At 30.2% G+C, this 15,655-nt stretch overlaps 1 pseudogene; it reads left to right on the forward strand.

Moving 5' to 3' along the window:
- Positions 1-1,918: 1,918 nt before the first annotated feature.
- LOC149556856 (reticulon-like protein B8) lies at positions 1,919-3,086 on the forward strand (annotated as a pseudogene).
- The last annotated feature ends 12,569 nt before the right edge of the window (positions 3,087-15,655 follow it).

Raw genomic sequence — 15,655 nt, forward strand, 5'->3', positions numbered from 1 at the left:
TCCTTGTGGTTCCCTATAGGAATAGGAAATTCCTTACCATCTTTCCCTATGGGGACAACCAAAGAATTAATTTTATTGATTACAATTCCACCTTTGTTATTCAATCCTCTTGCAATAAACATTCAAACTTATTTAAATAATATTAGAAAGTTACAATTCTTTTAACCTAGGTTTGTGTGTTCTCCACCAAGCCTTTTCCCTCACACTTGTAGATAAAAGATTTGTGATTTTTCCTATTTTGGTCCTTTTCAAATTGCTATCTTTTTTGTAAGTTCTTCTTTTCAAGAAATCTAGAATGATCTTGTTACATTTTTGTTACAATTTTTTTTCCATATGTCATGAAAATAATTTGACTATTCTCCATTCCTCAAGTTTCATGGTTTTCCGTTCCTTCATAATTTTTTGGTCCTTCATATAAATAGGATAAGAGAAGAAAAAAATTATAATCTAAACATTTTTTTAAAATGACAATTTATTTTTATTTTAATAAGAAAATATATTTTAGAGGAGCATTAAAAATGCAATTTCATTATTATTATATTGTAATAATAACAAAGTAGATAAAATATTATGGCGCTATGCATAAATGTCATCATATCCTTAAAATTACCTTAAATTTTGAAGAGGTGTGGGAAATTCATGTATAAGACCCCATTATTTTTAGTCAATGAAATCACTCTAAATTATTTTTCTTAATTTATAAATGTAAGAAATGTGTATCTATACTTTAGGAAATACTAATTATATAATTATATTTAAAAATAATTGATTTTCATTAGTAGAAATAAGAAATAATAATCACTAGTTACAAAAAATTGATTAGAATAATACTATGTCTCATTACAAGTACTAAAAACAATCTTTCTATTAGATTATGAAATATGCAATATTTTAAGTTTGTTTCTAGAAAGATTGTACTCTATTGTCTTTTTGTAATTCAAATTTTAATTTAGGATAGTTTTATTTTTTATTTTTGAGATGAAGAAATAAATAGTTTAATCATGAACCTAAAATTAAAATTCACATATAAATTGGTTTTTTAATTTTTAACATGAAAATCAATGTAAACTTTACGCTTTATAAAAAACATGAATACTTTTCAACATATTTGATAACATACTTGAAGACATTTGCATAATAATCAATAGATGTATTGTTGAATTAAAAAATTATTTTAAAAATATTCTCAAGAATTTGAAAGAAAATAAAAGATGATAATAATGTTATTTTCTTTGGTATAGCTAATAATACAAATGCATTTAATTGACACTAACACTAGTAGATTTGGTGTTAATTTTTGACCTTAATTTTCAACCTTACACCATTTTCCATTTGATTTTAACTTTTTTTTGTTAAGATCTTGAGTTGGTCAAAAATTTGACCAACATGAGTTTGTTTGGTCAAAATTTTGACAAACATGGATTATAAACAAAAAAGAGAGAGAAAAGTGTGCAGGAGGAGTGATTTTCACTACGAGCTCATGGGTGTGGGTGGAGGGATAATGCAAAAGATAATGAGGTGAAAGAAAAAACCCTTGTTTTTACCAATAACTACAAGAATTATTTCACTATGAATTGACACAGTGATAACACAAAAGCCAAGTTCTATTCTTTACTTGGTCTCTATACTATTACCCTTCCCTTTTCTAAAGTGATACAATTTATAGCTGTCCAAGGTATCATTGATGTCATGAAGCATGGGAACCGAATTCATGTGATTGATTTGGGAATTCGAATTGGCTATCAATGGATGATGTTGATTCAATCCCTCTCCATGAGATCTTCTTTTGTAGTTAAGCATCAAACTCATAGTCATTGGTGTAAATTTTGATAGCCTAGAAGACAATGAAAGAAGACTTATAGAGTTTGTTAAATCTTTGGAAGTCCCATAATGGTACAACCCAATAAAGATCTCAAAGATGGAGGACATTAATGAAGGTTTATTCAAGGTGAAATCATGTTAGTTCTTGGCTATGAATCTTCCAACTATTTTTACAAATTTTTTATATGAACCTAACAAACAAAGCTTATTTCTCTAGCAAGTCATTTGTTTGGGAGGAGAATTCCTAAACAAAGGTCAAAAACATTATTCAAAAGGAGTGAACAATCATTAGTTTCCAAGTCACATATTTATCTCTTTGGACACTAGAAACCCATTCATTATCTACTCATTGGAGGCAAATGTAAGAAGAAATATTTTTTTGAAGCCCTATTGTTAACATTTTGAGCAATGGTGTGTTTTTATAGGGGAGATTTTTATTGTTTTACAATTTAGAAACAAAGTGCTTGAGTTAATCTAGATTTTTGGAATTTCATTTTTTTTCATAGATCATAAAAATTTAGAGACTTAAGAACTTTATACTAAAAGTTACTTTTTGATAATGCAAAATAAGGGTTGTCATGCAGTTGTAAAATATCGCTCAATTGAAATATGGGTAGGGATAGGGGCATTTGTTATCCTAAACAATAAAATTGAAAATTTAATTAAGCTATTTTCCCTCAATGTTTGGTTTTGTATACAACTTTCGATGTCTTATTGTGGAGAAATAAGAGAATTTATTTAAGCATTCTTACTAGTGCCACATTCATATGGCTTCTTTTATAGTGGCTAGAGTACCACTTGTTGATGTTGATTTGCATCAGCCTTGAATTTTGTATGGTGATCTTATTTCTCTGGTCAAATGCTACTTTTTCTTTAATAGGTTAGACTTGTTTTCATATTGTATTATAGTTTAGGGTAATTTCTCTATGTAGTGCCTTACAAAAAAGTCTATCTTTAATGGGTTTTGTGCTTTGAAAAATATTTAAGCCTCATACTTATTTCTTTTCAAGTCTTCTCCAAGTGTTCCCTGAATTTCTATTCCATAGAATATCTTTATTGATGTTGTTGTTACTTTTAGAAATGAAATTAATTGGTTCTTAAGCTTTCTACAAGATGCTGCAATAGGGAAAGACATCAAGATATTCCTTATGGCATTTTTCTTTTCTTATATAATGTTCTTTCCTACAATCTTATATCATATTCATCCATTAAAATTTGAGTCATGTGGATTCCAAAATACAAGTTTTGAACTCTGCAGGTTGTAGGAGGTTTGTTTATTGCTATAATGGTTAGCGGTTATTGCAAGATTTTAACAATATTTTACATAGATAATTTATTAATAGTTTTCCTTGAGTTTCTTTTTACATCATTATGAATAGTTTATTTCATTTATTTTGAGTTGGATCGGTGGTTGGTCTATCGAGAAAGAGAGAAACAATATGGTTTTGAAATATAGAAAGATGCCAATGGTGTTTTCAGACCCTTATCCATAAAATCGAAGAAATATGATGATTTTGCATCATTTTTGTCATAGTCATCCTCTCAAGTCCTTAGATTTGGATATCACTAAAAACTCAAACCTTGTGGAGTGTCATAATAATTAAAAAAAATTCATGGCTAAAATAAGAAGAAAAATAAGATACACCCCTAACTCCTTGTTGTTGGTTGTTGTGTTGGAAATATAAGAGGAGTAACTAAGAGGGGAGGGGTGAATCAATTACTACAAAAATAAATCCTAGATCCCTTTTATGTCAGTACAAAACATAAACTCTGATGAAACTGTTGTAACTCGGTTAACACATAGGCACTTAGTTAACACCATTAATATGTTGTAACTTGAAAATAAATGTAATAACAACTGCTACTTGGCAAATACTAAACATGCAAATCTTAAGATATTAAGTGTGATTAACCTTAATTAACTTAGTTTCATACACATAAAATAAATAACATGAACACAAGTGACACCAAGATTTAACATGGAAACCCATTTTGGGAAAACCCACCAATTGTGGCTAGTTACTATTTTTCACTCTTCTGAAGTGAGCCCTATTAGGAGCCAATCCTGTTAAAGGTTACAAAACACACTATTAGGTGTGATCCTATTAGGATTTTCCTTGTTAGAGGTCTTTAGAAAATTCAATCTAGAAACACCACCTTGTTAGAGGATTTACAAATACCTATTAAGCCAACTCTATTAGGACATTTAGTTCACTACTACAATGGTTAGAGAGTAACAATGATATGACCTGATTGTTGATGCAAAATTATCTTTGCTGATTTTAGATCTGAACTCTATCTTCAATACTTGATCCTTCTTGATCAGATGTATCTTTTCAACTTATGCTTATCCTTCCAATTCATTTCTTCTAAGCATCTTCTTATCTTACACACATTCTTACTTACATTTAATCCTTAACTTGACCTTATACTTATACCATATGCATTTTCAAGTCAGCTTGAGTACACCTTAGAATAATTAATATTCATCTCTTTGGTCGACTAGAACCAATAATTTTTTATATTAAACTCAATATGCCAAAATAAGAAAATCTTTTGTTAGCCAACCCTTCTTGGTAAACACTAACACTAAAGTGATTTTCCTATGTTAACCAAATGAACTTGGTTAACACTGTAACTTTGTAAACTTCTTTTGGTAACTGAGTGAGCTTGGTTAACACTGGTTTCATCAAAATTTTCTTTGTTAACCAAGTGAGCTTGGTTAACACTCAACTTTTGCAAACTTCTCTTTGATGCCCAAGTGAACTTGGTAGACACTCTTTTCTAAACTTTGCAAACATTGGAATGCTCATCAGACATAGGAAATTGTCTTCATCGCCTGAATGAGCTCAACATAAACTGACTGGTAAAGACATCACATTTTGTGTAACATCAAAGAAAATATATAATTGATCAATTGTTTTCAACACGTTGATCATATGATTGACAATGATGTGGTGGTATCTCATATTTGTGGAGTGTAGTCTAGTGATTTGGTTTTTGATATTCAGAAATAGTTGTTAAAATATGACATTTATTATTAGTGTGTTGAGAAGGAAATGGATAACAACTATAACATTGTATTATAGGTATGGTCCCTTTCTAGCGGTCATATCAAAACATGTATGGAGGAAATCAATATCTCCTACAGATATTGTATATAGTGGCATGCCATATAGTAGCCAATTTTTAAATACAATGTGAGTAGATTAAGAATGATCTTAGTGATAATGATAAAACTTACAAAATTATCAAGGATTTGAATGGTGTGTACAACAAAAGAGTCAGTGAGCTATAGATTGAGTTTCTACCTCAACAACAACAAAGGGAAGAGTTGATCAAGATATTTTGGCTTACAATGGAAATGACTAAAGTTAGGATGGAGAAAGTTTCCAATCTATTGGCTCAAGAAAAACCACCTACTCAACACTATGGTGTCAATACAAAAAAACAACAAAAAATTCTTGAACTTATCCAAGCAATTTTTTTTGCAAGCTCTCATGCACTTGCTCGTACACAAAGAAAAGCATAAAAAATGGAATCAACCAGCCATAACAAAAGAAAAGATTTTTCCTACCACACCAAAATGGTGCATATAGATGTATGAGAATTAAACAACATTTTTCTCACAAGTAATGGACACTTCATGCTATAAGGAAATTAACCCTTCCCTAATGATGACAAGGGAATTCATACTTATCTCCTCTCTGCAGATTCATCAAAAGTATTTCCCTTAACATAGGGTAATGGATACATAAATATTTTAATACCAAACAAAATTATTCAAACACATTCCCCTACCATATATATACACAAAAAGTACATAGATATGTTATATATATAGTTTCCTTGAGATTGGTCAAGGATAGAAGAGTGGGAGAATTTCCATGGGCAAGGAGTAAAACTAGATTAAAAACAAACATGAGATTACCATCCCACACACCTCCAAATATTCGTCATTCTACCAACTTTTGGAATATTTTAGCTACCTGACATGTCTAGCACAAGATCATGCAAGTAAATTGGAAATCAAAATAACCAAATAAGAAAATCTTGTGCTATCATAGATCTAACTTAAGTTGCTAAACCTTTTCAAAGGAGCCTACATTGATACCAATTATAAGGGAGATAGGGGGTGAAACAATATATGCAATTTTAAAATAAATTTAACTTTAATATAGCTATTATTCATAAACTATAACAAATATACAATACAAAATCTTTCACAAGTACACAAGAGTGGTAAACTAATGTGAAAACCCAAGATGGGAAAAATCATGAGACAATCAGTCTCACACTAATAATGAATCACTTACAATAAGTAAACAACAACCAAGAAGAGACACCAATCTTAGATTGAATATATGACCACCAACCAATGGATTACATTTACATCTTTTGCCTAATGATTGAATGAAAACCTAGTGAGAAGGAAATCAATCTTGTAATATCCCCTTACATTAATTCTTAGGAATTAGGGACAATTAACTCACAAAATTTGGTGAGAAAATTCCTTCCAAGAAGACTCTAAAAGTCCTTTACAAGACTTGTAATGATGGTATTTGACACCAATTAATATAAGAATGAAATATTGTGATTTAAAGTTGATACTTCTTATAACATGATGCTATAAGATATATTACTTATCAATAAAATAGAGTATCGCAACTATCTCAGATATATTTATGAGATTTATGCTAAGATAATCTCTATTATATATTAAATTTGTACTTGTATTATAACAATATGAATTATGTGAAGTATCCTTCCAATTTCCACTATTTGTTTCTAATATATCAATATAATATATATTGCAAGTCTTCTCAATGTGTTGATAGCGAACTCTAATATGGGACTAATATGATGAATTCTACTTTTTTATCGCTTATAGCAATGATATATCTTGTTGTTCCTGATGAATCTTATAAGTACACATATGTCTCAATATCACTTATAGTATTGGTATAGTTGTTTCTTATTTGTACTTGTCTCCAACATCACTTATAGAGATGATATTGCTAATTCTAATATGTACCTTATACATATACAATTGTCATCAATATTGCTTACTGTAATGATATTGCTATGTCTACCTTGTCTTTGGAAGTATACAAGATAGTGGGATCTTCATGATTACTTTCCTTGAGTATTTGCAAACTAATTTTTGAAAGGCAAGTACTCCCTTGAGAAATCCAATAAGGATAAATAGCTGATAAGAAATACTTGATGATGTCTTTGAGAATAGGATTGAATCTTATAATAGATCTCATTGTTATTGGATGCTTGCACCCATAGGCTGGGATAACACCTTTCTTTCTTTTTTTAAATGGAATTTAATGGTTAATAATTGTATTTGCATAATTATGAATAATAGCTACTGATTAGTTTGTTCACTTCACTTATCATGTTGATTGTTGGTAATGTGACTGTCTATTTTCTGATAGGAAGCTACATACATATGTACACAGACACACATAACTATGGATGCACTTATGCTGTTCGATTTGAACATGGGAAAGCATGAATGGTGTGACAAAATTTGTCTTTTTATGTTCAATCTTCCTAATCTATATCTCTTGTAATGGTTACAATCAATGGGTGATTATGATGATCATTTGAGCAATACATAAGGTGATAATCTTGACATGCTTTCTAACAAATATTTCATTGTTAACATTACCATTTATTGCATATTGGTTTGGTATTGATGCTCTATTTGTTTATCTCCTTGATGATAAATTTTTTTGGATGATTATGTTGCTTATCTTATCATGTTTCTTGCAAATTTTATTATCTCATCTTTGTATGATTAATGAGAAGGATTTGTATTCATAAATGATCAATGGATGGATGCTATGATGTGAAAACCATATCTTTATTAGGAATCATACTTCATGTTTTCTCAATGCTGATTGAGAAAGGATGCCATCTTAAGGACATGATGGATTATGGAATTATCATTTATTACTAAAGTCATGATTCACATACTAATAAGGTGGGTGTCAGGCAAATGATTGTTATACTTGATAACATGTGAGATGAATGTTTGGATAATACTTTAGTTCTATGCTGATGAAGGTACTTGATATGTTCAACCCTAGCTCACATCACTTGATCTGAATTCTCTTATGCACTTACTTGAAGCTAGATAGGAGAATCATCATATATATAAGACTTCATAGTTTTCCTTGATAAGACCTTGATTCTATTGAATTTATTGAAAGAGTATACATATTAACTTCTTGAACTTCTAACTATTATTTATAATTTGCCAATTTCTATTTAGCATCTTGAAGTGCTCAAGGTCTGCCACCCCTTGACCACATATGTGTTTCATTTCTATCTTGTTCTTAGGTTAAAAATGAGGGCATCACAAATCCAAAGAAGTATGAGTGATGCACCTTTTGATTTTTTGATTGAATCAAAATTTGGTCTCAAGTTTTTTCCTTCATAAAATGTTGATTGTTCCGTACAATTTTGATGACAAGTAATGAAATAGATTGTTCCATAAAATTTTGATCATCTATCACTTTCATTTCACTATTGATTGCTAAGAATTACTAATATTTTTCATATGGCGACATGGATACACCACAAGGAAGAGGCGAGGATTTAATTCACACACCCTCTTCAATGAAGGTAAACCTTAATTAGAGTAATTATACAAAATATATAGAAACAAATTTCATATTATTATGTTCTTTTCTTTATTGCTTTGGAGTTATTTTGATAGAATTTTATCGATATTGATATCACAACTTGATACTTATTGATAGGGAAAAGTGAAAATGATAGAAGATCAATTGTGATTTGAAACTCAAGCATCATTTGTAGATGATATCACATGTAGCACTACTCCCATCTTCATGGCCCATAAACTTATTAAAAAATATATTGATGAAATTATTAACCTTTTCCTTGACCAAAACATAGCTAAGAATACAGAGGCACTAAAAGAAGAATTGGTACTTAGAGTCAATTCTTTGAAGGTAAGAAATAATTAATATTAAGCAATAATAAAAGTTAAATATATGTCAATATTTTATAGTATCTTATGAATCATGATCTAAAATATTATGTGTTCTTCTTACAAGATTTTGAGACACCTATGAGACCGTGTGGTCAATATGATGAGGGTTGTAGTGCAGAACCTTCATGTAAATAATACTTCCTCTTTACAACATTATAACACTTATCTTTAATCTTTATCCATTGCAAATGAAAACAAACAATGTTGAAAATGTCTTTGCTAACAATATGGCTTTCTCCTTTGGATGTCCTTGAAAAGTATAGTTTTATTTATGCTCCAAAGTGCATAAAAAAACTCCTATAAGAAGAAAGAATGCAACAGTTGTACACCACATTCTTGCATTACTATAGTTATACGATGATATCCCTAGTATGCATATGCAAATTAACTCTAGTGCACCAAAAAATGCAATTTGAGAATTATATGAGAGCTATGACCTATAGATAATTATCATAAAGTATAGTAGCAAATATAAAAATAATTATGCATACCAACCTTTGAGGAAACATGTTACACAAGGTCATCATAATTGGGTTTTGATTTCCCATTTCCAAAAGGTTCAAATTTGTGCAGAAGGGCATAAGGTAACAAGGCCACTACAAAAAAAAACACATCAATAATGAAGCCCTTCATCATGTTGGTGTTACCTTCCATTGTATGCTCAAGCTCTTGAAATTCAACCTTTTTTGGGCACAACAATCAAAAGAAGCTCGCCATTATTAGGAAATACCCACCCATGTGGTATCAATTTGTCTTGACCTAGCCATGTGGGCTAAAATGTTGACACACTTCTATGAATCATATATACAAGATTTATCAAGAATGAGATCTCAAATGGTGACTCATAGCTCTCTAGTGCAAGGGTTTGTAATGGAGGCCCTCATTTTGACTAGTTTGTGCCTATGTAAGTACACCATAAAATGAGAGTTCAAAGATCAAAATATGCATGCAAACGGAGATGCAAGCTAATCTAAATGATAAAAATGCAAAGCAATGCAAGAAATGAAATCTAATCTATGAAAGGAAATAACAATGCAAGATTAATCTATGAAGCAAATATGACTTTAAGCTAATATGAAAATGCAAGAATGAAGCGTGATGATAGAAGCCATGGATGTATGAGTGAAGAAGATAAGAAGAGAGAAGTTGTGATGAAGCTCCAATGTCAAAACCCTAAGGTTCAAACTCTAATGCTCAAACTCCTTCTCCAAAATTGATCTTCGAACTTGCAGTATAACAAGACTATAATAACTAACATCTATCCAAATGAGAAGGAGAGGGCTCCTTATAAAAGAAATAGTGGAGTTGGGAGGCTCCTCACAAGAGCAATGTGGGATAAATCCGTAAAAATACAAGTAAGAGGAAAGAACTCAACACTTAGAAATATGTGCAAAGAAAAAGGAACCTTTATTTGATTTATTTCCTTTTTGATCGAAAAGAGAGCTTTAAGTGGGGATTTATTTATTTAATTAAAAGAGGGATTTTCTTTTAATTAAACAAGATAAGATTATTTAATTAAAAGGGAGATTTTAATTAAATAAGATAAAACAATTTAATTAAAAGAGAGATTTTCTTTTAATTAAATAAGATTATTTTATTTATTTAAAAGAATATTTTCTTTTAATTAAATAAGATAAGATAATTTAATTAAAAGAAAAAATTTAATAAAATAAAATAAAACTATTTAATTAAAAAGAAAAAATTTCTTTTAATTAAATAAGATTATTTTATTTATTTAAAAGGATGTTTTGTTTTAATTAAATAAGATTATTGATGAAATGATCAAACCTTAGGAAATATTGAAATAATTAAATTAATTATATTTTGATCAAGGAAAATGATTTTAATTGATTTAATAAAATATTGCAATGCATTGATTCATGAAATTGATAAATTGATTCAAGAAATTGATGAATTGAAGAATTGGGGCCCATAGTCTAGGCAACCATTTTAGGGTGCATACATTTTCCCCTCTTTGACTACTGTGTGATCATTTTAGGAACACATGTAGTCAAAGAATGTAGTTGAAGTGTGAGGTCTATTTGGGATCACAAAACAACAGAGATGTGTGGTCAACTTAGGAACAAATTAGGACAAAGAATAAAAATTTTGATAACAATTTTGTCTTGACAAAGATAAGGCTGTCCCAAGTGGAACAAAGATTGATAAATTGATAAGTAGGAGATAATTTCCACAGCAAGTCATAAAGCTTAATGAAGGATTGAAGTTTGATAGGTACTACCACCTCGTGATTGAAATCAAAATGAAATAGAGGGGAAACAACAAATTGATAAATTTGATCAAGTCAAACTAAAGATAAGATTTTTGATGTGAGATGAAAAATATAAGGATCATAGAACAAGGGTAGATCATCAAGCATGAAAGATTATGCCCTAGAGTTGAATTAGAAGAAAAGAAGTGGGGTGAAAGCAAATGGAAAATAGAAATTTGAAAGAGGTAGAAAGAAATGGATAGAAGAAAGAGAATTTTACTCAAGAAAGAGAATGCCTCAACATAGAAGTCTTTATGAATTTCAACATCAATGATTCTATCATCAATAAGATCTTGAATTATAAATTTTAATGCAATACAATCTTCAGTTTTACTACCTTTTCTTCTATGGTAGCCACAATAGTGATCATCTCTCCACCATATTAAGTAAAACAAAGATTGTTAGTACCAAACTAGGATAGTAAAAGCACTCACTTGTCCAAAAGAGAGATGATAAGATAGAATTTTTGCAATTGGAATAAACCAACACTGCCATAGAGGTGCCCACTAATATGGGTGAATACCCTAACACATATGGATCAGGAGGATGATTTACCAAAATTATAATTAATTGAAATTGAATTTGAATGGAAGTCAATGGACAAGAGATTACTAAGACTCTCCAAGTGTGTTATCAAAGAATCCAAAGGGTTATCTTCTAAACAAGGATGATTTCTAACTAATCAACTCCAAGAAAGGTCACTTGTAAAAGTAAAGATTACTAATTCAAGAGGTCAAAAAATAAAAATCCAAGGTCCAAACAAGATTCCAATAGAAGGGCAAGTGACCTAATCTGATCTAGATCAACCAAGGAGGATTAGAAATGATAGAATAAGAAATTGAGAAAGGTTTCAACTTGGGAGCTCAATTTTCTTGTTCATTTTGATTGACCAACTAGATGCATCAATAGATTTTTATCATAAATCAGCCATGTGAGATAACACTTAGGGAGTTCAAGAAAATGTCTACAAGCAATGGGAAAGGGACAAAGAAACCTTGTAGATAAACAAGAATACTATCTTTGTATGAATCTAATCCCTAGAACCACTACTATGTATATTCTCAAAATATTTTTCAATCATGCACATTGTCCTAGAAAAGAAAAATTGGGTTGCACTATGGTTCTTAGTAATGGTCAACTCTACAACTCTTGCAATCTCAAGTGAGCGAAATCCAATCCTAGTGCATCAAGGTTTTGACACATTTTGAGAAGTTAATCAATTAGAGATGTTGAAAAAAATTGATATGGAGATTTCTTCTACAAGGAAATTTATATAGTGGGTGTTGCTACCATGAAAAAAGTAGCTACTATTGCTTGAGGTTTCATCCAAGTGGTTTACCCAATAAAGGGAGTGTCCACTATAGTTAACACTCTCTAATTAATAAAGATTCACAAAATTGGACCACATGGAGACTTAGTTCGGATTCAAGGGTTCCAAGTTTCTAATGTGCTCAAAAAGAAACATAACATAATCTTCTAGCCTCTTCACCTCACCCAAACATAGGAAACAGATTCATTGACACTCTAATTTGAAATCACTTCACTGAGGTTTGAAAACCCAACAACAATAATTACCAATCTCAAGAGAGAAAGTACTAGAAAATGTCAAAGATAAACCAATTGAGACAATGAAATAATATCAAATTCTTCCTTACCTACAAGGGGATCTATCGTCAAGAAGAGCATCACATTTAAGGAAAGAGAATGAAGCCCACTCTCTCAAGATCACCACAAATAGTGTTCATAGGGCTTAATTACTATGTGACACATGTATGCAAGAAACTAAATCTAGGTCCAATTTTAGAGCACCAATCAAAATGTGAATTATGAAATCATGTATAACACTCAAGAAAAACATAGAAAAATATTATAGAGATACCTCAGATCCAAAGCAATGCGTGCATATTGCTCCCCTGATCTAACAAACCAAGCAAGCACTCCAAGCAAACAATAGAAAACCAATACAAGATAGATATCTCTTATGCAAACCCCAGGGTTAGATCTCAAAATATGATTGTTAGAAGTAATAATAACCAAAAAATAACCCAAATGAAAAATCACATCATGCATTAAGCCATGTGAAAATTAAATGCAAGTTAATCATTAAATGCCATTTTTTTTAATTTTGGTTTTTTGACCTAGTCAATAAGATTGCACATATATGCCATGAATTTAGACCCAAAACCTTAAATATAGAAAAGAGATCCCTCTTAAAAAACTAGAACCTTTCCAAAAATGTTAGAATTTTAGAAAAATATTTTCATTTGTGCCCTAGGGACTCATTTTGTCAAAACGGACTAGTCTTTGTAAATCAAGTGTTTGATCCCTCATATGAGCTTTAAATTTAAAACATAAGGAAAAATTCCCATTTAGAATTCAAAGGCTTTTCCAATAATGTAGACTATTCTATATAAAAAATGTTAATTTATGCCCAAAAATGAATTTTCATGAAAACTAAAGAAATACATAAATATTATGAATTACCTTTAAAAATTCTAAATTTTTAATCAAACCTTCTCTAATAGTTCTCCAACCTACAAGAAAAGTTTAGACAAAAATACCAAGCCATTTTAGAGATGTGATCATATCTTTAAGATTTAGGGTTTTTCATCTCCAAATAGATCTACACAGGGGATTAGCTCCAAAAATAGCCAAAATCAGCATGTAAAGTTGGGTTGCCCCACAGCGGGTGCCAAAAATGTGTGCTAAAATGTTGACACACTTCTATGAGTCATTATATCCAAGATTTCTCAAGAATGAGATCTCAAATGGTGACTCATAGCTCTCTATTCATGGAGTGCAAGGATTTGTAATGGAGGCCCTTAGTTTGACCTAATTTATACCCATGTAAGTACACCATAAAATGAGAGATTCAAAGATCAAAATATGCATGCAAATGGAGATGCAAGCTAATCTAAATGATAACAATGTAAAGAAATGTAAGAAATGAAATCTAATTTATGGAAGGAAATAACAATGCAAGATTAACCTATGAAGCAAATATGACTTTAAGCTAATATGAAAATGTAAGGATGAAGTATGATGATGGAAGCCATGGATGTATGAGAGAAGAAGACAAGAAGAGAGAAGTTGCAATGAAGCTCCAATGTCCAAACCCTAAGGTTCAAACTCTAATGCTCAAACTCCTCTAAAATCAATCTCCAAACTTATAGCATAACAAGACTATAGCAACTAACACCTATTGAAATGAAGAGAGAGCTACTTATAAAAAGAAATAGTCGAGGTGGGAGGCTTCTCACAAGAAAAATGTGGGATAAATTCCTAAAAAGACAAGTAAGATGAAAAAGATCACCACTTAGAGATATGTGCAAAATAAAGGAACCTTTTGTAAGAAAACTTGCAAGAAAGAATATAACCATTTCCACATAACCCATAATAGATTTGAAATAAATACAGAATTAAAATCCACATGCAAGAGAATAGACAACATACCCACAAAAATTGTGACATGAGATATACCCTGAGAAACCCTCATTGAGGAAAAAACCCAGCCTCCAAAAGCATCCATCACCATGTATTATTTAACAAAAATACCATTCAATACAATCATGGAAGCCTTCAAAGTCATAGCCACTACCAAGCAATCTATGTGAACAAGCATGAATCCACACATCCCTTGCCATGCTTCCAACCTTCACAAATGCTCCCTTGGCTAACCTGTCAAGCCTTGTCCCACTCAACTCTTTCCCTTTTTCCTTCTATCGTCTCACTTTGCAACAACTACCCTTGTGGCTGCTTATATAGTAGCAAGTCCTACAAAACCACCAAGTGGTATTACATAAACCATGTGCTACCTAACCCCTTGACCCCACATTTAATATTGAAATTTTAATTATTTTCTCCAATATTAAATAATTACATGAAATATTATCACAATGTTAAAATACAACTGATCAAGTATATCCCGTGGGAATCTTTACATGTTGTACCTCCATCTAGGTACAACATTACATAATAAAATAAAATAATACAATATAACAATATTATGTAATGTGTGCAACACCCATTATCTCAACACCTTTATTTGATTTACTTTTTTTTTCATCAAAAAGAGAGCTTTAAGTGAGGATTTATTTATTTAATTAAAAGAGTGATTTTCTTTTAATTCAATAAGATAAGATTATTTAATTAAAAGGGAGATTTTAATTAAATAAGATAAAACTATTTAATTAAAAGAGAGATTTTCTTTTAATTAAATAAGATTGTTTTATTTATTTAAAAGGCTGTTTTCTTTTAATTAAATAGATAAGATTATTTAATAAAAAGAAAGATTTTAGTTAAATAAGATAAAACTATTTAATTAAAAGAGATATTTTCTTTTAATTAAATAAGATTATTTTATTTATTTAAAAGGATGTTTTGTTTTAATTAAATAAGATTATTGATGAAATGATCAAACCTTAGGAAATATTAAAATAATTAAATTAATTGCAATTTGATCAAGGAAAATGATTTGAATTGATTCAATAAAATACTGCGATGCATTGATTTAGGAAATTGATAAATTGAAG

This window comes from Cupressus sempervirens, chromosome 5 (genome assembly GCF_028749045.1).
Source record: "Cupressus sempervirens isolate cs-2001-9-10 chromosome 5, ASM2874904v1, whole genome shotgun sequence".
Lineage (NCBI taxonomy): Eukaryota > Viridiplantae > Streptophyta > Pinopsida > Cupressales > Cupressaceae > Cupressus > Cupressus sempervirens.